A 21,986-nucleotide genomic window follows, 5' to 3' on the forward strand; every position below is an offset into this window, starting at 1 on the left:
GACGTATTTTTGTAGGCTGAATGCGGAAGTCCCGAACTTCCTGGTTCTTCACTGTTTCTGTCTATGGGATTTTTGAATGGGTTTTTGGCGCGATGCTTCAAATAATGTCTGTGACTCTGTAACATTTCATAAACATCAGTTACTCTGTAACACTTCATAAACATCAGTTACTCTGTAACACTTCATAAACATCAGTTACTCTGTAACACTTCATAAACATCAGTCTAGGGCCATGAAAGAACCCCCCCCCCCCCCCCCCCACAACACATATTAAATAAATTGCATTGCTCACCGAAGTCCTTGTCCGTCTTTGAGACTTTTCTGGAGATACTGTTGACCTTCCATCACTTCTCAAGCTGTGATCAGGCTGATTTATGAGGACCCCTGCCAGAGATTTCCACACAAAGTCATATTCTTCTCAGGTGACAGTGATGAAAGTAACACGTACATAATATTCCTGTCCTTGTATTTGATGGCTGCGCTTAGAAACTGTGGAAATTAAAATGCCATAACTGATTAGAAATCTCAGGACAACATCAACATCTTAACAGGCTATGTGTCGGGAAGGGGGGGGAGGGGGAGGGGCTGAGCAGATTTTTGGTCTAAGCTTTATTTATTTTTTGCTATGGATTTGCTATTGTTGAAGCGGCAGTAAAAAAAAAATAGTTTGTGTAGGCCTATGTATTTTCTGAGCCATGTTTTGTTCACAGGGAGTTAGCATAATGCACCTCAGAGAGACGGATTCATCCTAAATCAACACTGAATTTAAGGGTAGGTCTATATGATTACCGTCAAGCTGGGACATCCTCATGCACGTCACGTACTTACACTGACAATCTGACAGACACACACACACACACACACACACACACACACACACACACACACACACACACACACACACACACACACAACGCACACGCCCTCTCTAAAGATCAAAGCAGTGTGATAAGTGGAGTCCATAATACAAATGACATGGGTGGGTTAGGGGTCAAATAAACACGCTTTTCAAAAGCGCATGCATCCAAATGACTTCCAGCAGAGGTCGGCCATACATCACATCACGCGCTCCACGTCCCTGATGTGCATCTACGCGGGCTTCTCTTTCAAAGCGCCCCCGTCCCCGAGCGCGAGTCAATCAAAAACGCCAAGCGTTCATCTTATTGTTCATATAGGGTCACATCTGGCCATCATTCAGGACACGGAGTGCGTGCGGGGCGTGAGGACGTTATCGCCACCCGTCATTGCTCCATATGCCTAACCCCCCATGACACACACTCATGCGCGCGCGCACACGCACACACACGCGCACAGCAGAGTGGACCCTCATAGGTAGGCCGTGGGGAGGAAGCCGTACTGTACATGGTCGGTGCAAGCGGCCATATGTGAGCGTGCTCATAACTCATAAGTCACATGTGAGGAGTGAAATACTGCGAGCTGTCCACACGGGGAGCTTGTGGATCTGCAAGCCACGGCTGTATGTCATGTTCATCCTCACACACTTCAGGGAAACGGACCGCGGCAACTGGGGGATATTGATGTGCGTGAGGGGGTGGTGGTGGTGGTGCAGCTATGCGAGAAGCAGTTTGAAGGGTGGACATTTTGGCCGATCCTCATTTTCAAGGGGCTAGTTTAAGATTAGGATTTGGGTTTAGTTTTAGGATAGGTTAGTTTAGGGTTAGGACTTGAATTTGGTTAGAGTTGGTTAGAATGATGATGTGTTTAGGGTTATTTATTGGAGAAGAGCCGTCCACCATGCAGCAGCTGCTGCAGCAGCAGCAAGAGCCTGGAGCTTTGGCTCGAGCGAGGAGAACCATAGGAATTAGTTTAGTGCCAAGTGGGCACAAGCTGCACATCTGATCAACCTCAGCTGTGTTGCCTGAGGGAAGGTGTACAGTATGATGGTTAAAGACCTGGGGCCAGAGTTGCACAAAGCACCTTAAGTTAAGGTTTCCCTTAGAGTCCAATTTAAGGTGTCCATAAAATAAAATCTGTTGCACATTGGTTTGTTCATGTCAACAGCCGCACGGTATCAAAAGTTCACATAAACCGCTTAACCCAAAATAGATTTTAATGGGAGCATGACCAATAGCCGGGGGGTACTCCATACCATACTCAGCCAATCAAGGAGCTACTCCAACAGCCAATTAATCCTCTCCCTTTAATGTATGCGTTAAGAGCGGTTTTAAAATAACTTTTTTAAATAAGCTATAACTGAATAACCCTGCCACGCAGCTGAATCTGCGTTGAGATCATGAGATCACGCTCAGACAACAAATCCATCTTGTCACACTACAAGCTAATTGGTCTGAATCCAAACCACCATGATTAACCGCCCTTTGAAACGAGCAACTCATTCCCAGATGGTTATATGAAAACAAAACATCTGGCAGCGTCAGGTTAACAACTGAAGTGTAGAGAATGAAAAACAAAACATCTGGCAGCACTTTTACAAAAAAAAACGAAAACCCAATAAACACCAAGCTTGAAAATGGCGTTCAAGAGCTCACAGTGACCTTGACCTTTGACCACCAAAATCTGATCATCCTTGAGTCTAAGTGGATGTTTATGGCAAATTTGATGAAATTCCATCAAGACGTTCCTCAGATATCGCGTTAACGAACATCGTACGGACGTACGTATGTACGTACGGACGGACAACCCGGATCCATAATGCCTCCGGCCTGGCTATCGCCGGCGGCAGAGGCATAAAAATCAGATGTGAAACTAACTTATCAACAATGAAACAATTATTGGTTCCCTTTAACTGGAACTATTTGCCACTTTGAATGTTCTCAAAAAAATATATGTTTTCCCCCGTGAATGCTCTAAACGCATGAACTTGGTTTCACCCTTAACACATGGCACGGGAGACATTCATCTTTAATTCAGTGCTGCAACCTAACTACTGCGGGAATAGGCGACACACGCACACACACACACACACACACACACACACACACACACACACACACACACACACACACACACACACACACACACACACACACACACACACACATTATCACCCTTATCTGTAATCTAATGAGTCAAACTGAATGATGTTCCACATTCACTGTACCACACTACGCAATGACAATGAACGCACAGCCTACAGCTTTATTGTCCCATTTGCGTGTTATTGAGCTGATGGCACGCAGTCTGAGGCCGTTCCACATGCTGGTGCCGTCATGCTGCTGAAACCTGGGAAAGACGTATGGAGAGCACAGAAAATGGGTTCTTAGCGGAGAACAAATCTAAGGGAGAGAGAGTGATGACTTCAGAGGGATGTCCACCATACCATGAGTGATATCTGTGTTTATTATTACGGTTCTTTAGCTCCATTCCTGTCAGCTGCATTCTTTATCAAATAAGGCTAACAGGCTGTGTACACCAGATGCGTTACGGCTGCGTTGCGGATCTGGCAAAACCGCCGGATCGACTCTCGCCCATGTTAATAGATGGGCGATATCTGCGGTACGGAGAAATTACGCACCTGTTCTATTTTTGTCGGATCCCGCATATGTGAGTCTGTTCACAGCCATACCGGAGCCGTACCGCATCTGTTCCGGAGGCGATGTACATTAGCCCTAAGAAGGCTAGCACCGCTACTGGAGAAAACCACAGAGCAATGCATAATTCAAATAATAAATTGTACAAATTATTCATTCAACCATGTTGGTCTCTCTTACACCCTAGCTAGATCTCTTTCTCTAATCCTTATTCTCTGGTTATTTCCATGTATTTCCCCTGCGTCTGTCTGTGACATCAGAAACAACCTGCAGTCACCATCAGAAGTCACTCTGTCCACGATCAAAAGTGACGAGGGATTCAGCGCACATGTCAACAGAGAGGCTCTTGTCAATGCATGGCGTTGCACTGGATGTGCACGTCCAGAGGGTGTGTTTGTTGCCCGTCTGCACACTGATAGCTATGGATCGGTCAGAGGAGGAGAGACTGGGGGTGTTTGTTCCTGCCTGTGCCCACTGCCCAGCTGGCACGTACAGCCTCCCACTGTCAAGTTTGCCCCACATGTCTATGTAACAAACAGCGTCTTACTATACTGCTTCAAAAAAGCTGAGGGGCGCAGCGAGAAGCTGATGGTATCGTAACCACTCGCCAAGCAGATCTTTCTCCAGACATAGAAGATGTGTCAGATACAATGTTGTATCTTGTATGTATTAATTAAAGAAAGACACGGACAAATCTATTCTGTGCTGCCCAACTGAAGTCGAGTTGGAGTTGCATCCAACAGTTACAGAGGCTTTGATGGAGACGAGTACGGCAGCTGCCACAACTGACGCAACTGAACTGACGGAATTATTGATGGATGGATTTCTGTTCGTTGGGTTTGTTTGGGAATGTCAACATGGCGGGCAAAGCAGAAGAACAGGAAGGCTTTCTTTGGGGGAAAAGAAGAAGAAGAAACAGAATATACAGTATAAATTAAATCAAACAGAATATACTATAAATTAAATCAAAAACCTACCTTGAAACTAGATCACACCAGCCGCGACGCCTGTGTAAAGTTTTCCCCGCCCTGTCCCGTATTTAACCCCTACCCAAACCATAACTCTAACCTCAACAAAGTTTTATTTGGCTGACTTTAACCAAGTTGTTTTACTGGCCTAAACCCAATCTAGTTGTTTTACTTACCTAAACATAACGAGGAAACATGGCACCGTTCTTCAACCAGGAAAAGGTGTCACGCGACTGACGGACGTGACGTCCTGACTAGCAGGTCCACGGGGGACTCGTGGCCGGGTGGACCTGCGCTCGGTCGTGGCTGGTCGGTGCTCTGAGCCTCCTTCCACAAGTATAACCACAAAGAGCCGGTGTCTGTGTCGGAGTAGTCTCGCTAAGATGCCAGACTCTATCTCTGTTCCACGCTGTACCCGCACAGGAGAGAGTCTGGCTGCGGTTACTCTCACTCTGGGCTAGTGTGGGGAAAAAGGCTCTGTTACCTTTACAACCATCCACCGAAAGTACAAAGCATGCTTTATTTATATAGTGTGTAGCAACGAGCTAGCATTGTTGTTGTTTCACAGTTGCGGAGGCATTTGAGATCGACAGATTCAACACGCACGACACGAAAAATATGGAACTATGGAATATATAATATATAATATAAATATGGAATATGTCTCCCGGCCACAGTTAGGGAATGCCCCACCTACCCTACTTTTAAAGTCCAAATCAAGGAATGGCTCAAAACGGCACAACAGTGCACCCATAGTTAATAGCCTTCTCTTGGACATTTTTTTTTTTTTTATCATTTTATTATCTTATCCGTTTGTGTGTATTGCTTTTATTCTGTGTATGTATTGTTATCCCTTGTGTATGTTCTTTGTTACCCCTTGTGCATTTTTATTATATTGTTTTTTATTCCCGTATTCTGTATTTATCCTGTAGCTTTTAGTTGTTTATGTTTTCCGAGGACTGCGGGTGAAAATTATCTTCGGCTAACCCCCGGCACTTTTACCGTTGTCACATATGGATGATTCTGTACGTGTTTAACTGTTTTATTAATGTGCATTGTCCTGTCCAAATAAACAATAAAGGAAAGGAAAGGAAAGGAAAGGAAATCCATAAATGGTCGCAGCCAGTCAGTCGGAGCCAATGGCAAAGCTTGCAGGGAGCGGAAAGGGATTTTATTCCGCTTGCCAACTGAAACAGTCGGTCAATGGCAGCGCTTATTATGCCAGCAGCCTGCTCAATGCAGTCAGTCACACATGTCAGACACAACATGCACATATTGTCCAAAGTACCAATGTGCAAACAAGCCTTGGACCAAGCTGCCAAGCTGTAAGTATGATACCTTCAACCCTGCCATCAGTATACTGTCAAGAGGCTCCTCACTTTCTATTTGACATGCTATCGCATATACTGTGTGTCAGCCCACAATGTGGCAAGGGGAATGATAAGCATACAAACAGCACTGACTCTCCTGCCGTAGACTGTATGTGTGTCAGCCCACAATGTGGCAAGGGGAATGATACGCATACAAACAGCAGTGACTCTCCTGCCGTAGACTGTATGTGTGTCAGCCCACAATGTGGCAAGGGGAATGAAAAGCATACAAACAGCAGTGACTCTCCTGCCATCATACTGTATGTGTGTCAGCCCACAATGTGGCAAGGGGAATGAAAAGCATACAAACAGCAGTGACTCTCCTGCCATATACTGTATGTGTGTCAGCCCACAATGTGGCAAGAGGAATGATAAGCATACAAACAGCAGTGACTCTCCTGCCATAGACTGTATGTGTGTCAGCCCACAATGTGGCAAGGGGAATGATAAGCATACAAACAGCAGTGACTCTCCTGCCGTAGACTGTATGTGTGTCAGCCCACAATGTGGCAAGAGGAATGATAAGCATACAAACAGCAGTGACTCTCCTGCCATAGACTGTATGTGTGTCAGCCCACAATGTGGCAAGGGGAATGATAAGCATACAAACAGCAGTGACTCTCCTGCCATAGACTGTATGTGTGTCAGCCCACAATGTGGCAAGAGGAATGATAAGCATACAAACAGCAGTGACTCTCCTGCCATAGACTGTATGTGTGTCAGCCCACAATGTGGCAAGGGGAATGATAAGCATACAAACAGCAGTGACTCTCCTGCCATAGACTGTATGTGTGTCAGCCCACAATGTGGCAAGGGGAATGATAAGCATACAAACAGCAGTGACTCTCCTGCCGTAGACTGTATGTGTGTCAGCCCACAATGTGGCAAGGGGAATGAAAAGCATACAAACAGCAGTGACTCTCCTGCCATCATACTGTATGTGTGTCAGCCCACAATGTGGCAAGGGGAATGATAAGCATACAAACAGCAGTGACTCTCCTGCCATATACTGTATGTGTGTCAGCCCACAATGTGGCAAGGGGAATGAAAAGCATACAAACAGCAGTGACTCTCCTGCCGTAGACTGTATGTGTGTCAGCCCACAATGTGGCAAGGGGAATGAAAAGCATACAAACAGCAGTGACTCTCCTGCCATCATACTGTATGTGTGTCAGCCCACAATGTGGCAAGGGGAATGATAAGCATACAAACAGCAGTGACTCTCCTGCCGTAGACTGTATGTGTGTCAGCCCACAATGTGGCAAGGGGAATGAAAAGCATACAAACAGCAGTGACTCTCCTGCCATCATACTGTATGTGTGTCAGCCCACAATGTGGCAAGGGGAATGAAAAGCATACAAACAGCAGTGACTCTCCTGCCATATACTGTATGTGTGTCAGCCCACAATGTGGCAAGGGGAATGATAAGCATACAAACAGCAGTGACTCTCCTGCTGTATGTGTGTCAGCCCACAATGTGGCAAGGGGAATGATACGCATACAAACAGCAGTGACTCTCCTGCCGTAGACTGTATGTGTGTCAGCCCACAATGTGGCAAGAGGAATGATACGCATAGAAACAGCAGTGACTCTCCTGCCATATACTGTATGTGTGTCAGCCCACAATGTGGCAAGGGGAATGATAAGCATACAAACAGTAGTGACTCTCCTGCCATATACTGTATGTGTGTCAGCTAGGCATGGGTCGATTTCCGATTTTACCGGTTTGGTTCGATGTACGAGCCCAAACCGGTTTGATCACGTGCGAACCGGAAAAACATTTTTTTTTTTTCTTTCTTTTTTTGCCAGTCCATTCTGATTGCACTATTGTTCGTATTAGCCTCTTCTCAAGTTGCACTAGTATGCAAAAGTCTTATTTTGTTTATTATGTTGATGTTTGAAGAAAAGTTAAGCTGAATAGTTATGAGAAATAAATACAGGGTGTGTTTGTTACACAGGTGTCCTGCTTCTTTTTATTCAGTATCATTGCTGGTTGACAATACCAGCTTAGGGGTGTATTATCGCTATCAGGTGGACTGAAGTTGCACTACAGACAGTTATGGGCCACACTCGGGAGCCTTGCTTAAAACATTTTTTTATTATTATTTTTTTTTATTACAAAAAAAATCGGTATACCGGTTCGATCCAGGTTTAAACGGCAATATCGAACCGGTTTTAAAATTTTCAAACCGACCCAGCCCTAGTGTCAGCCCACAATGTGGCAAGGGGAATGATAAGCATACAAACAGCAGTGACTCTCCTGCTGTAGACTATGTGTGTCAGCCCACAATGTGGCAAGGGGAATGATAAGCATACAAACAGCAGTGACTCTCCTGCCGTAGACTGTATGTGTGTCAGCCCACAATGTGGCAAGGGGAATGATACGCATACAAACAGCAGTGACTCTCCTGCCATTCATGGACTGGAAGACAATAGACAGATGATGAAGGATGGGGATGAATGCTGCCGAACGTCACTTTGAACAAATGAATTCCAAGGGCGCTCCTCATCATTCCAATGAGCTTTCCCCCCACTATGTCTCAGCATAAATCATGTTAACCTTCTCATTTTCAAGTTCATTCATTTTTAAGGTGCTCTTCCCTCCTGTCTCACAGTGGCTCCCGGGGCGTCGACGGGATCCGATTGTTGAGATTCCATTAAACCTGCATCCGCAGAATATTGTGTCACTTTCCCGGGAATGCCAAGCCGCCGCTATCTGTCATAACTCAAAAGGTGTCATCACACCTCTGGCTCTACACAGCATGCAAATGATGGAGACGGGCTGAAGGAAAGCTGGGGGGAGAGGCTGTGTGGATTATGTGTTGCTGTGCTTCAATAAAACACACGACTGATGAGCCCTACCACGACAAGAACACCCACATGTGGAAATGAGGAATGCCAGAGTCATTCTGACACGCTGTGAGAGATAACAGAGTGTACAGTCATTCTGACACGCTGTGAGAGATAACAGAGTGTACAGTCATTCTGACACGCTGGGAGAGATAACAGAGTGTACAGTCATTCTGACACGCTGTGAGAGATAACAGAGTGTACAGTCATTCTGACACGCTGTGAGAGATAACAGAGTGTACAGTCATTCTGACACGCTGTGAGAGATAACAGAGTGTACAGTCATTCTGACACGCTGTGAGAGATAACAGAGTGTACAGTCATTCTGACACGCTGTGAGAGATAACAGAGTGTACAGTCATTCTGACACGCTGTGAGAGATAACAGAGTGTACAGTCATTCTGACACGCCGTGAGAGATAACAGAGTGTACAGTCATTCTGACACGCTGGGAGAGATAACAGAGTGTACAGTCATTCTGACACGCCGTGAGAGATAACAGAGTGTACAGTCATTCTGACACGCTGTGAGAGATAACAGAGTGTACAGTCATTCTGACACGCTGTGAGAGATAACAGAGTGTACAGTCATTCTGACACGCTGTGAGAGATAACAGAGTGTACAGTCATTCTGACACGCTGTGAGAGATAACAGAGTGTACAGTCATTCTGACACGCCGTGAGAGATAACAGAGTGTACAGTCATTCTGACACGCTGTGAGAGATAACAGAGTGTACAGTCATTCTGACACGCTGTGAGAGATAACAGAGTGTACAGTCATTCTGACACGCTGTGAGAGATAACAGAGTGCACAGTCATTCTGACACGCTGTGAGAGATAACAGAGTGTACAGTAGGGGTGTCACAATATATCGTCCCACGAAATTTCGCGATAGTAAAACGTCACGATATGTATCGTTGAGATGAAATCTCATATCGCGAAAAAAAAAAAAAAAAAAAAAAAAACTTTTTTTTTTTTTTTTCAAAAAATAGACTAAGAAACGTCTTTGTTTGTTGAAGTTCAATGTGTGGAAAGTAGTTCAGTTGAACAAGTCTCTGAAGAGACACATGAGAAGTTATACAGGAGAGAAACCATTCAATTGAGTTTCTGGCAAAACTGTTTACTTGACAGGAAAAACTGAAGATGCATAAAAAATAGATTAAGAAAAGTCTTGTTGTTTGAGTTTGAAGAAAAACTGAAGATGCATAATGAGAATTTATACTGCTGAGAAACCTTTTAGTTCAAAGTAAATCTAAGTGACGGTGTAACTCATTCTATTTCAAGATAAGCCTTATCTCCAATCTCATGTTTTTTCTAGTTGTTATTGTAATAACAATTTCCCACAACAGCATGTTTTGTATTTGTGCATTTCAAATAAAATACTACTTTTCCAGTCATATATTGTCATTATTCAAGTTTAAAAAAATATCGTTAAAATCGTATCGTATCGTATCGTTATCGTGAACCCAGTATCGTGATACGTATCGTATCGTGAACTGAGTGTATCGTGACACCCCTAGTGTACAGTCATTCTGACACGCTGTGAGAGATAACAGAGTGTACAGTCATTCTGACACGCTGTGAGAGATAACAGAGTGTACAGTCATTCTGACACGCTGTGAGAGATAACAGAGTGTACAGTCATTCTGACACGCTGTGAGAGATAACAGAGTGTACAGTCATTCTGACACGCCGTGAGAGATAACAGAGTGTACAGTCATTCTGACACGCTGTGAGAGATAACAGAGTGTACAGTCATTCTGACACGCTGTGAGAGATAACAGAGTGTATTTGTTTGGAAGGCAATCGACATCTGAGTTGGAGTTGCACTGCCACTCGTTTCTACACGTGAAGATCCCGATTGTTGTTGCTATTACTGTAGGAAAGGTAGCTCATACTGTATCATAAACATGGTTTCCATATTCCATAACACTGGACCCATTTTACGTAAGATTAGTGATATACTGTAAACCAGTAACCAGTAAACTTAGGGTCGGGACCGTATGGAATTCAAATAGGGTCGCCTGAAATCTTTCCTTTTTACACCACACCGTAATATTACCGTAGGGTCACTTGCGATGTTTTTTTTTTGTTTGTTTTGAGTTTAAAGTGATAATCACTAAGATTTCAGTTTTGTTCTCTTGGGTGACACCTATGGCGGTGAGTGGTAATTGCAGGTGAGATCCAAACAGTGGACAAACAAATGGACATAGCCTCAATCAACATTTTCAGTGACTCTTTTTTTTTTTTTTTTTTTTTATTATAATAATAAAAAAAAAAATCTGGTTCCCCCCCAATGTTCTCCCCAATTGTGCTTGGCCAATTTCCCCCTGCTGCCCCGGTCGCTGCTCCACCCTCTGTCCATCTGGGGAGAGCCGTAGACTAGCACCACGCTTCCTCCGACACATGTGCAGTTGCCAGCCGCTTCTTTTCACCTGACAGCGGGGAGCTTCACCGGCAGGACGTAGCACGTGGGAGGATCACGCTATTCTCACCAGTTCCTTTCCGCCCCGACCAGGCGCCCCGAGCGACCAGAGGAGGCGCTAGAGCAGCGACCGGGGCACACACCCTCACTCCGGCTTCCCACCCGGCCGCAGACACCAGCCAATAGTGCCTGTATGGACGCCCGACCAAGCCGGAGGAAACACGAGGGCGCGAGCCATCTACCGCTACACTACCCGGACGCCACTGCTGCAATCATTGTTTACAGTCTATTTGACACGAGAATAGAGTTGGAGTTGATTGATTGTAGGTAGAAATCGGGCTAAATCTCTATCCACCTTATTTTTGAATGCCCCACTGTAAAAAATAATTGTGCGTACAAGGTCCGGTTTAACGTGACTTATTGTTGCAGCTTGCCATTTCCTAAATGGTATTCTACTATGTAACATACCAAATAAAACAACCCGTAATATCTTAATTTTATGTAGAATGCAGAGGACATGTAACTGTTTAGTTAAACTTGCATTCCAGGAATATTGTGCTCTAAAGATGACGATAGTGGCTCGAGACTGTTTCGTCCTGAAACCCACACGCTTTGCGGTGGTGGTTTTAGCGTAACCTACGTGGGATTCGAGGCGTAACCTATGTGGGTTTTAGCGCAACCTATGTGGGATTCGAGGCGTAACCTATGTGGGGTTTGGCGTAACCTATGTGGGATTCGAAATAACGCGTCCGAGATATAAAACGTTATGAATATAGCTACGTTATAAACAACAAACTAACGCTGGTGATCCGTATGGAAACAGTGTTACTGGAAATGGTTAAAAGTTATATCAATTTGGTCATTCAGTGGCGCGTTTTACTGCCATGTAACATAACTAACTAGCGGCTAATATTAGCCACAGCAGGCGATTACCCATGAATGCACTGCGCTCTTAAAGGGATATTTATCGACGAGATTTTTGCCAAGCTTGACCTGATTAGTGATTTGCTCCGTTCGCCCAGACGGGTGTCAAGCTGTCAGCAACAAGGCTGGGAGGATCACACCGGAAGAAGCACCCATCAGCTAGATCAGGCAAAAATGGCCGCCAAAAATAAGGTGGATAAAGAGATATCTGCATAATGAGATGTCGTCGGACTGTAAACAATGGCGGAAGTGTACGCTTTCAGTCGGCTTTCAGATCATAAATTAAGTCCAAATTACTTGTTTAAATGTCATTTGACCACCTTCCACATCACAGTAAAAGTAAAGATTTTTCAGAATGACACCCAGGTTTCACATTGCACAAAGTGTGTGCAGGGGAGCTCGGCTTGTGCGCTCGCTGCTTTGAGTGAATTGAGAGAGCATTTTAGAGAAGGTCAGTGCTCGTGTGAGAGAAGGCAGAAATGATGTGTTGACAACGCCACAATCTCATGCTTGTATAGGAGGAGGTATGCTGTGAAGTTCAGAAGATGTCAAATAGCTTTTCTACTTACCAAGACCTCAACTGTCAGGGGCGAGGCAGGAGGACTGGCTGGCTACTAGGTTCACATAAAAGCAGGATCTGTAATGACAGGTGAGGTGGTTTGAATCTCACATAGCAGAGAGATAAACCACGCAGCAAGAAGGATGCAAAATGGATTCGTCATAGCATGTCACCTGAAGCAGCACTGTGTAAGATTTGACAAACTAAAATCAGTTGATAACTCATCATTTTCAACCACCAGCTGTAACTCACTAGTAAAACAGGATCCCATAAATACACACAAAAGGGCAAACGGGTAGTGTAGTGGTAGATTCCCTGCCTATACCAACACGAGTGTCGCAGGTTCGCACCCCCGCGTTACGTCCCGCTTGGATCGGGCGTCCATACAGGCACGATTGGCTGGTGTCTGCGGCCGGGTGGGAAGCCGGATTGGGGGTATGCGTCCTGGTCGCTGCACTAGCGCCTCCTCTGGTCGGTCGGGGTGGAAGGGAACTGGTGGGAATAGCGTAATTCTCCCACGTGCTACGTCCTGCCGGTGAAGCTCCCCGCTGTCTGGTGAAAAGAAGCGGCTGGCAACTGTGCATGTGTTGGAGGAAGCATGGTGCTAGTCTACGGCTCTCTCCAGATCGGCAGAGGTTGGAGCAGGGGGGGGAGTTGGCCAATTACAATTGGGGAGAAAATGAGCAAAGAATCAGAAAAAAAGACAAAACACACAAAATTTGCTAGGTCAGAATTTAAAATTGCGAGCACACATTCAACTGAATTATACATGCATTCACAGTAAGTGAAATTAAATTGCTAACAAAACTTTTCAACATCACGGCTCAAACTGCCGGAAATATTTTAGAGTGTAGAAATGGATCTAAAATATTCATCAAGATGCTAATCTGCGTGTCTAGCCAAGTTTGTTAGGAAGTAATTTGGCAGCGAGTGCAGATTCCCATCACTGTTTGAGAAGATGGCTGAGGCCAGAGACACGGGAGGGAAAAGCAGAGTGAGGAATGGAGTCAGGGAACTTGATGGACAAGGGAGGAAGGGAATAAACATTCAAACAGACAGACATTGCAAACCAGACTCCTGGCTGCTGTTCGCTAGCCCAGATAGCGCGCCTGCGTTCCTGCCTTGAGACAATGACTGACGGGGAGACGATGATACTGATCATACAAAAGATTTTTCAATTGTTATTTCATTTGGTTGGAGAGACGCCGTGGGAACATAGAAATGTAATTGCAACCGGGTGCAATGGTTTCCTTTTTTTTCCAAAGTTTAATTAACATCTACATATTGTTAGCTGTGAAGTAGGGCAGGTCATTCTAAATGAAAATGGCTTTTTTAATTTCCCTTTTCAATTTGTCAGAAAGCGGCCATTGTGTGGCGATTCTCCCTGATGGTGTGTATAACTTTTTTCTCCTTCTTTACAAATGATGAACATCCAATTATAGACGGAACATCTAATTACCTTTGAAATCTACACTGATCCTCCCAGTTGCACCTGCCTCTTAACGACTATACCAGCAGCATGTGTTTTTCTTCCTTCCACACACATCTTCTAGTTTATCAACACAGTGTTGACAATCTATAACAATCTATAACAACTTTATATGACTTTGATCTGGACTGATCCAAACAAGAAAGAAGAAATTAATTTCACCAATAATCCCAAAAGAGTATAAGATCACAAGGGTGGCAACATTTGACAGCTCTTTTAAAAGCATGTCTCACAAGGTGTGTGTGTGTGTGTGTGTGTGTGTGTGTGTGTGTGTGTGTGTGTGTGTGCGCGTGCGTGTGTGTGTGTGTGTGTGTGTGTGTGTGTGTGTGTGTGTGTAGAGAGATTGATGACTGACACTTTGACGGTGGTATGGAGAAACTGAAGCACCCCCATAGTTTTCCACTTAATCTAGTGAAATGCTAATCCGTGAGCGATCAATAACCTAGTATATTTACTAATGCGTGACCGATCAATAGCGTAATATATTTACTTCGCCTCTTTGCTGATATTGCAACTGCTTGAGACGTCAAGGGGGTGCGGAGAGTCTTTCTTTTGCCACTGAGGAATTGAAAGCTGCATTGGAAAGATAAAGAAAGGACAAAGGTTCACTCAGATACAGCCTGATACATCTGCACCAGTCAACCTCAGGACCACCCCTGAACCCATACAGCCTGATACATCTGCACCAGTCAACCTCAGGACCACCCCTGAACCCATACAGCCTGATACATCTGCACCAGTCAACCTCAGGACCACCCCTGAACCCATACAGCCTGATGCATCTGCACCAGTCAACCTCAGGACCACCCCTGAACCCATACAGCCTGATACATCTGCTTCAGTCAACCTCAGGACCACCCCTGAACCCATACAGCCTGATACATCTGCACCAGTCAACCTCAGGACCACCCCTGAACCCATGCAGCCTGATACATCTGCACCAGTCAACCTCAGGACCACCCCTGAACCCATACAGCCTGATGCATCTGCACCAGTCAACCTCAGGACCACCCCTGAGCCCATACAGCCTGATGCATCTGCACCAGTCAACCTCAGGACCACCCCTGAACCCATACAGCCTGATGCATCTGCACCAGTCAACCTCAGGACCACCCCTGAACCCATACAGCCTGATACATCTGCACCAGTCAACCTCAGGACCACCCCTGAACCCATACAGCCTGATACATCTGCACCAGCCAACCTCAGGACCACCCCTGAACCCATACAGCCTGATACATCTACACCAGCCAACATCAGGACCACCCCTGAATCCCATGTGGTAAAGATGTCAACTGGTGGACGCAGGCGCGCAAGGCCCTTCCAGGTTTTGCTTGATGGAGCAAAAGCAAACAAACATGGTATGTTGCAACAAGTCAAGTCAAGGGTTCAAATACACAGAGGTGGAAAGTAGTAGTACTCAAGTACAAGCACTTGAGTAGTTCTTTTGAGGATTTGTACTTTTTTTTTTTTTTTTTACATTTGAACATTTTACAGAACACACAAAGAAAGAAATCAAAAACAGGCTCAGACACAGAGATTTTTTTTTTAAGTGTACACTGAGTAAATGAGTAAATTCAGATTTTTGTCTTGCACACATGAAAACAGCACGGTTACATTGGGACTGCGCGCTAAAAGCTCCTGATTCACTTCCGCATTTAGGGCCCCAAACTGAATTAGACAAGTGTAGACGATCAAGTTGTAATGATCCCCATAGTCCGATTAGTTCAGAAATCTCTGTTTCATTTGACACTGCAGATAGCCATAGCAAAATGGATGTTTCTGATTGTGATATTGTGATAGTGCTGCTGCTAGCAGCTCCAGCTCGTCTGGCAAAGGAGAGAATCTCCAAACTGAACATCCACTGCTGCATCTGAATCAGCTGTTCAGTATGAAAGACAGGACAGGGGCAGCTTAGGGTAACACCGGTAACGTGTGCTGCATGTGTGAAATGCATTAGGGCAATTAAACTATGATTTTTTTTTAAGTAAAGCAAATGTTCTTTTACTTGAGTACGGCTTTGCTAGTGTTAAATAGGCTAATTCCCTGGACTAGTACTTTATCACTAAAGTAACAATACTGTACTTGAGTAGGATTTGTCACTGTACTCTTTCCACCTCTGAACATGCATTGAAGCAGGTGACAGAGAGGGTAGATAAGGGCTAAATGCTCGTTTAGGTTGATATGACAGGAGGACATGATGCAGCTAACTTCTTACAATGGATTTAAGATGGAAACTAAGGGAGGGTGTCTTCAGCGCATGAGTGAATTCAAATATACTCTGAAGCGTTTTCTTTCTTCTTCTTTTTTAACTTAAAACCTGTTGTATTAGATCTTTCTAAACCATTAACCCCTCTGTTCAGATGATGTCATTTCCTTCCATCTTGCTGACATTGTTATTCAAAATCCGTCAACTGAAACCATCTGCAAGACAAACAGTATTCTAATGGAGCCACCAAATAGATTTTCATGAGAATAATAGGACATAAATCATGGCAAGTGAGCAATGCATGTCCTAAAATTAGAATGCAAATATTTACCAAAGCAGCCCCTCTGTGTGACATGGTAAATGCCATCGGATGTTGTCATAGCAACTGTGGGTTATTTTTTACCGCACACACACACACAGACACACCCCTTGATGAGAGGGATGCAGTCGGCTTTGCACAGCTAATGACAGTCAATATATAGTGCAACAATGCAAGTATAACAGTGTCTGCATATTCTATTCAAATGTGATTCATCAGACAAAGGACAAAAGTTTCATTTCATGGGGAGGGGGAGCCTATCCATTTGAACCATGATGATGGTTTCTTAGTGCATCCATTTTTAAGATAAGTGTAATGTATATTACGTGCATATTGAATTCAATCACATTTTCTGCGTGGAACAGACAGTTACAGATGCAACATTAATTTGGTAATGTGAAAATATGATTCTTATTTATTTCATTAAACATCAGTATCTAAACCATATCTCGAAACCAACATTAAGCAATAAACCATGCTTTACAGTGATTTTAAAACAGCCAGCATGACTGCCAATCACTGGAACGTGAAATTAAAGTTATAATCCATCAGATTTCAGCTTTGTTCTCTTGGGTGACACCTATGGCGATGAGTGGTAATTGCAGGTGAGATCCAAAATATTATGTGACATTATTCAGTTTGTTGGGCCATAGTAACCACCCGTAATGCTACGTAGCAGAGAGCGGAGAAAAGTAGCTTGTTATCCTACTTTACACAAAAAGAGTTGTCAGGAACCTACAGAGTGAGTCTATTGTGTTAGCTCCTCCCACCCTGTGAACCTACAGTAACCTGCAGAGTGAGTCTATTGTGTTAGCTCCTCCCACCCTGTGAACCTACAGTAACCCACAGAGTGAGTCTATTGTGTTAGCTCCTCCCACCCTGTGAACCTACAGTAACCTACAGAGTGAGTCTATTGTGTTAGCTCCGCCCACCCTGTGAACCTACAGTAACCTACAGAGTGAGTCTATTGTGTTAGCTCCGCCCACCCTGTGAACCTACAGTAACCTACAGAGTGAGTCTATTGTGTTAGCTCCGCCCACCCTGTGAACCTACAGTAACCTACAGAGTGAGTCTATTGTGTTAGCTCCGCCCACCCTGTGAACCTACAGTAACCTACAGAGTGAGTCTATTGTGTTAGCTCCGCCCACCCAGTGAACCTACAGTAACCTACAGAGTGAGTCTATTGTGTTAGCTCCGCCCACCCTGTGAACCTACAGTAACCTGCAGAGTGAGTCTATTGTGTTAGCTCCTCCCACCCTGTGAACCTACAGTAACCTATCAGAGTGAGTCTATTGTGTTAGCTCCGCCCACCCTGTGAACCTACAGTAACCTGCAGAGTGAGTCTATTGTGTTAGCTCCTCCCACCCTGTGAACCTACAGTAACCTGCAGAGTGAGTCTATTGTGTTAGCTCCTCCCACCCTGTGTCACCACAGACACCAAGTTCATAAATGCTGCAATACTGAAAATGGGTTAGGGTCATAGGCTCAATCACCATTGTGTTAAGATAGATAGTGACTTAACAGACATGTATTTAGATGAAAATCTTATGGATAACCTTAACCACATTATAAGGCAAGAGTTCATGTGCAATAAAATGATATGATTCTATGGATTTGTGTCAGGATTTTCCGATTATATAATATAAATGGGTGACTATTCTAAAAACATGAACATTTGGAAACCCCACCTCCCTTTTTTTCTATCGTTAAGACTGGTGATTCACGTGGGATTAAATCAGAGACGTGAACTTGAATTCATCAGTGCACCATTCCTTTCCTCAAATACATCAACGTTTTCAGGGGGGCTTCTCCTGAAACTGATGGAGCCTAATGCATGTAGTGTGTGGCCAATGACCCAGACACAAAGGTATTTGCTGGGGCCCGGACACAAAGGTATTTGCTGGGGCCCGGACACAAAGGTATTTGCTGGGGCCCGGACACAAAGGTATTTGCTGGGGCCCAGACACAAAGGTATTTGCTGGGGCCCCGGACACAAAGGTATTCGCTGGGGCCCGGACACAAAAGTATTCGCTGGGGCCCGGACACAAAGGTATTCGCTGGGGCCCGGACACAAAGGTATTCGCTGGGGCCCGGACACAAAAGTATTCGCTGGGGCCCGGACACAAAGGTATTCGCTGGGGCCCGGACACAAAGGTATTCGCTGGGGCCCGGACACAAAGGTATTTGCTGGGGCCCGGACACAAAGGTATTTGCTGGGGCCCAGACACAAAGGTATTTGCTGGGGCCCCGGACACAAAGGTATTCGCTGGGGCCCGGACACAAAGGTATTCGCTGGGGCCCGGACACAAAAGTATTCGCTGGGGCCCGGACACAAAAGTATTCGCTGGGGCCCGGACACAAAGGTATTCGCTGGGGCCCGGACACAAAGGTATTTGCTGGGGCCCAGACACAAAGGTATTTGCTGCGGTCCAGACACAAAGGTATTTGCTGGGGCAGGGGCTATTGGAAAGATGTCAGGAGCAACAGAAGCACTTTTGGAAAAGTGTCCCCTGGAGGGCGCCTCGGTGGCTTCATTAAAACCTATCATTTATATCTTTGATTTGTCCACGCTGAGGGCCAGAGTCATAACTAAGGCTAGCCCAGGAACACTGTGTGTTTGTGTCCCAGGGGCCCTTTAACTCGGGGACCTCCTCAGCTACACGTCAGGCACAGGGGGGGGAAGACATATGGTGCGACACAGTAGGTAGTATATTTTTGCTCTCTCTCTCCTTTCAAGTCATGTTGCCTTGAAAACACCCGCATGCCACCTGCAGCAAGCTGTTGAATAACGCTTCCATTTGACCGTATGCAGAACCAATCTGAGTAAAAACTGAAAACTGTATAAACACACTGACAGTTAATGACTTTGAAGATATATTTATGCCGTCATTTTCCACCGATCAATCTTAATATACGATGAAAGGTTTAAATCATTTCCCGTACTTGCTTGGGGTATGAATTCTATGTCCCTGCTATTTCACATTCTTAATTTGAAATGACTATTTATAAAGCCATCCACTGACAGAGAGAATTAATGTGAGAAGTGTTTCTCTACATACATTACACAAAGACTTGCAGATTACCTTGCCTTAAAATTGTCATCTTTGGTTGAATAATTAGCAAAACGGTAGAAAGATTTAAAAAACATGTCTTTATTGCCGTCATCAAACTCTTAATTTAGCACTTTGAGTTGGGTTTCTGCATGAAGCCTGATACTGATATTTTTGTATTTGAAGCTGCTGAGAGTTAACCTGACGCTGCCAGGTGGTTTGTTTTCACACCACGTTAACCATCTGGGAACCATTTTAAAGGGCAGGCACTTTCCAAAAATACCTGGCAGGTGATTGGATGAACCGTCTGTCTATCACGGGCTCGCTCTCACTGGCATCACGCCAAAGCCCGCCCGTAGCTCCCTCACTGGACGTTGATTGGTGCGAACCGCTGGTGGTTCAGACACAAACCAACAGAATGGAGCGTGGCAAGATGGATTTGTCGTATGACCCCGAAGAGACATCAAAGACTACCTCACTACATTCCCAATACGTGTGCATAAAGGTTCCTATAATGACCATCAGGTCAAAGGTCACACAGTGGGGAAGGGATCATTTTCATTGTGTGGCGCGTTCTTGGCGTGAGATACGTTCTATGAATAAAGTTAAGGTGGATCTGTTGATGATCAGGGTTCTTAGAGGGTTCCACCACTGACCCCCATACTTTGTTCCATAGAATAGATTCATCATTAATATGAAGATTCAGATCCCTAGACCATACTTGTTGTTGAACTTGCAAGGGTTTATAAGAAGACAAAGAAAACAAAGAATACAATGTAGATACCAAGCTCTTGGTTTGACCTTCCTTATCTAAAATGTTGTGTAAAACGTGAGGAGTGGGTCATGTGTTCCAAGGAACACCTTATGCCCTCATAGAAGACCTTAACTGGAGATACAGAAAAAAAGGTTATATGTAGTGCGTAGGTCATCAAAAGTGCGGAGACCATTTTCACCAAAAATATCTTTGAAGACGTGTATGCCTCTATCACTCCAAGCAGGAAAAGAGACGGGTGCGTTCCCAGTAAGTAGTGAGTGGTTGTTAAAAATTGTGCTATTCAAATGCCATTTTTGAGCTGTTTTAGACATTTTCTCTGCTGCTCGTCCACACAGTGAGAAGGTAGGAAATGATAGGCTCTAGATGTAGCTTGGGGCGTTTAAGTGGAATAGCAGCGTGAAGCAGATCTTGTAGCCTGTGGGGGGAGGCAGGCCTCTCCTCCACAGGTCTCCAAGAGACTGATGCGTTCCAATTGAACCATGTTGAGAGGAGGATGAAGTACAAATGACCAGAAGTAGTGTTTGAAATTGGGGACCGAAAGACCACCCTCAGATCTGTGACGTTGCAAGGTAGACATTTTGAGCCGGGGGGACGCACTCCCCCCTTTATGAATTTGGAGACTAGCGAGTGTATTTCGTCCCAATAACGGACAATGGACGGTATTTACTGTGTTTTTCAAAGCACTGAGATCACGGGAACACGGTAATACCGGTAATACGGTTTTCATGAAAATGAATGAATGAATTGAAACGCTACGGTTATTGTAAGGCAATTTTATCCAGGTTTATTTAAACCGGTTATCGTTTCATCATCCCTAATACCCATCAAATAATGTTCCTTCTTTTAAGTCCGGAAAAACAACAACTTAAACGAACCTAAATCTAAACTTCTTCTTTTTCCCCCCACTACCAAAGCCATGAATCTTTTTGATAAGCTATACTTTATACACTTCAATGACCAGACATTGAAGATAAGCGATGACCTTAAATGCCGTGATTGAGATAAATGTGTTCTGAAGTTTCTTATCTAACGACTCTGTATATATTTCAATCCCGAGTTATCCCACTGCGTCATATTTGAGCTCTCAGAGGGCTTACATTTTATTAGACCGCACCGCCCACTGAACGACCGAGAATAAGTTACGACTTCTTCTCTCTTTCTGCAGAATATCCGTGCCGTTTGAAAAGCGAGGTCTTTATCTTTATGCATGAGAAAGCCAGAGCATTGTACACACGACACTCAGCATATAATCTGCTATTACTTAACGGCGTTCATCCCGTTAGTTTTTCCATGCTACTTCATAAAATGTCACATCATTGTGGAGCTTAGTAGCAGCTCGAGCTCCATGAGCCATGTGAGCGCGTCCACAGGTCGTCTCCTAACGATTTTAATCACGAGCTCATTATGTCTCGCACACACAACCCAATCAATCACAGCGATTGATTAATTAAGTGCCAAGGACGACCAGGGACCCAGGTGACAACATGATCCCCAGAGACACGGAGGTCCAAAAGCAGCAGCCCCTTAAATAAATGGT

The sequence above is a fragment of the Poromitra crassiceps genome (assembly GCF_964638095.1).
Source record: "Poromitra crassiceps genome assembly, chromosome: 30".
NCBI lineage: Eukaryota > Metazoa > Chordata > Actinopteri > Beryciformes > Melamphaidae > Poromitra > Poromitra crassiceps.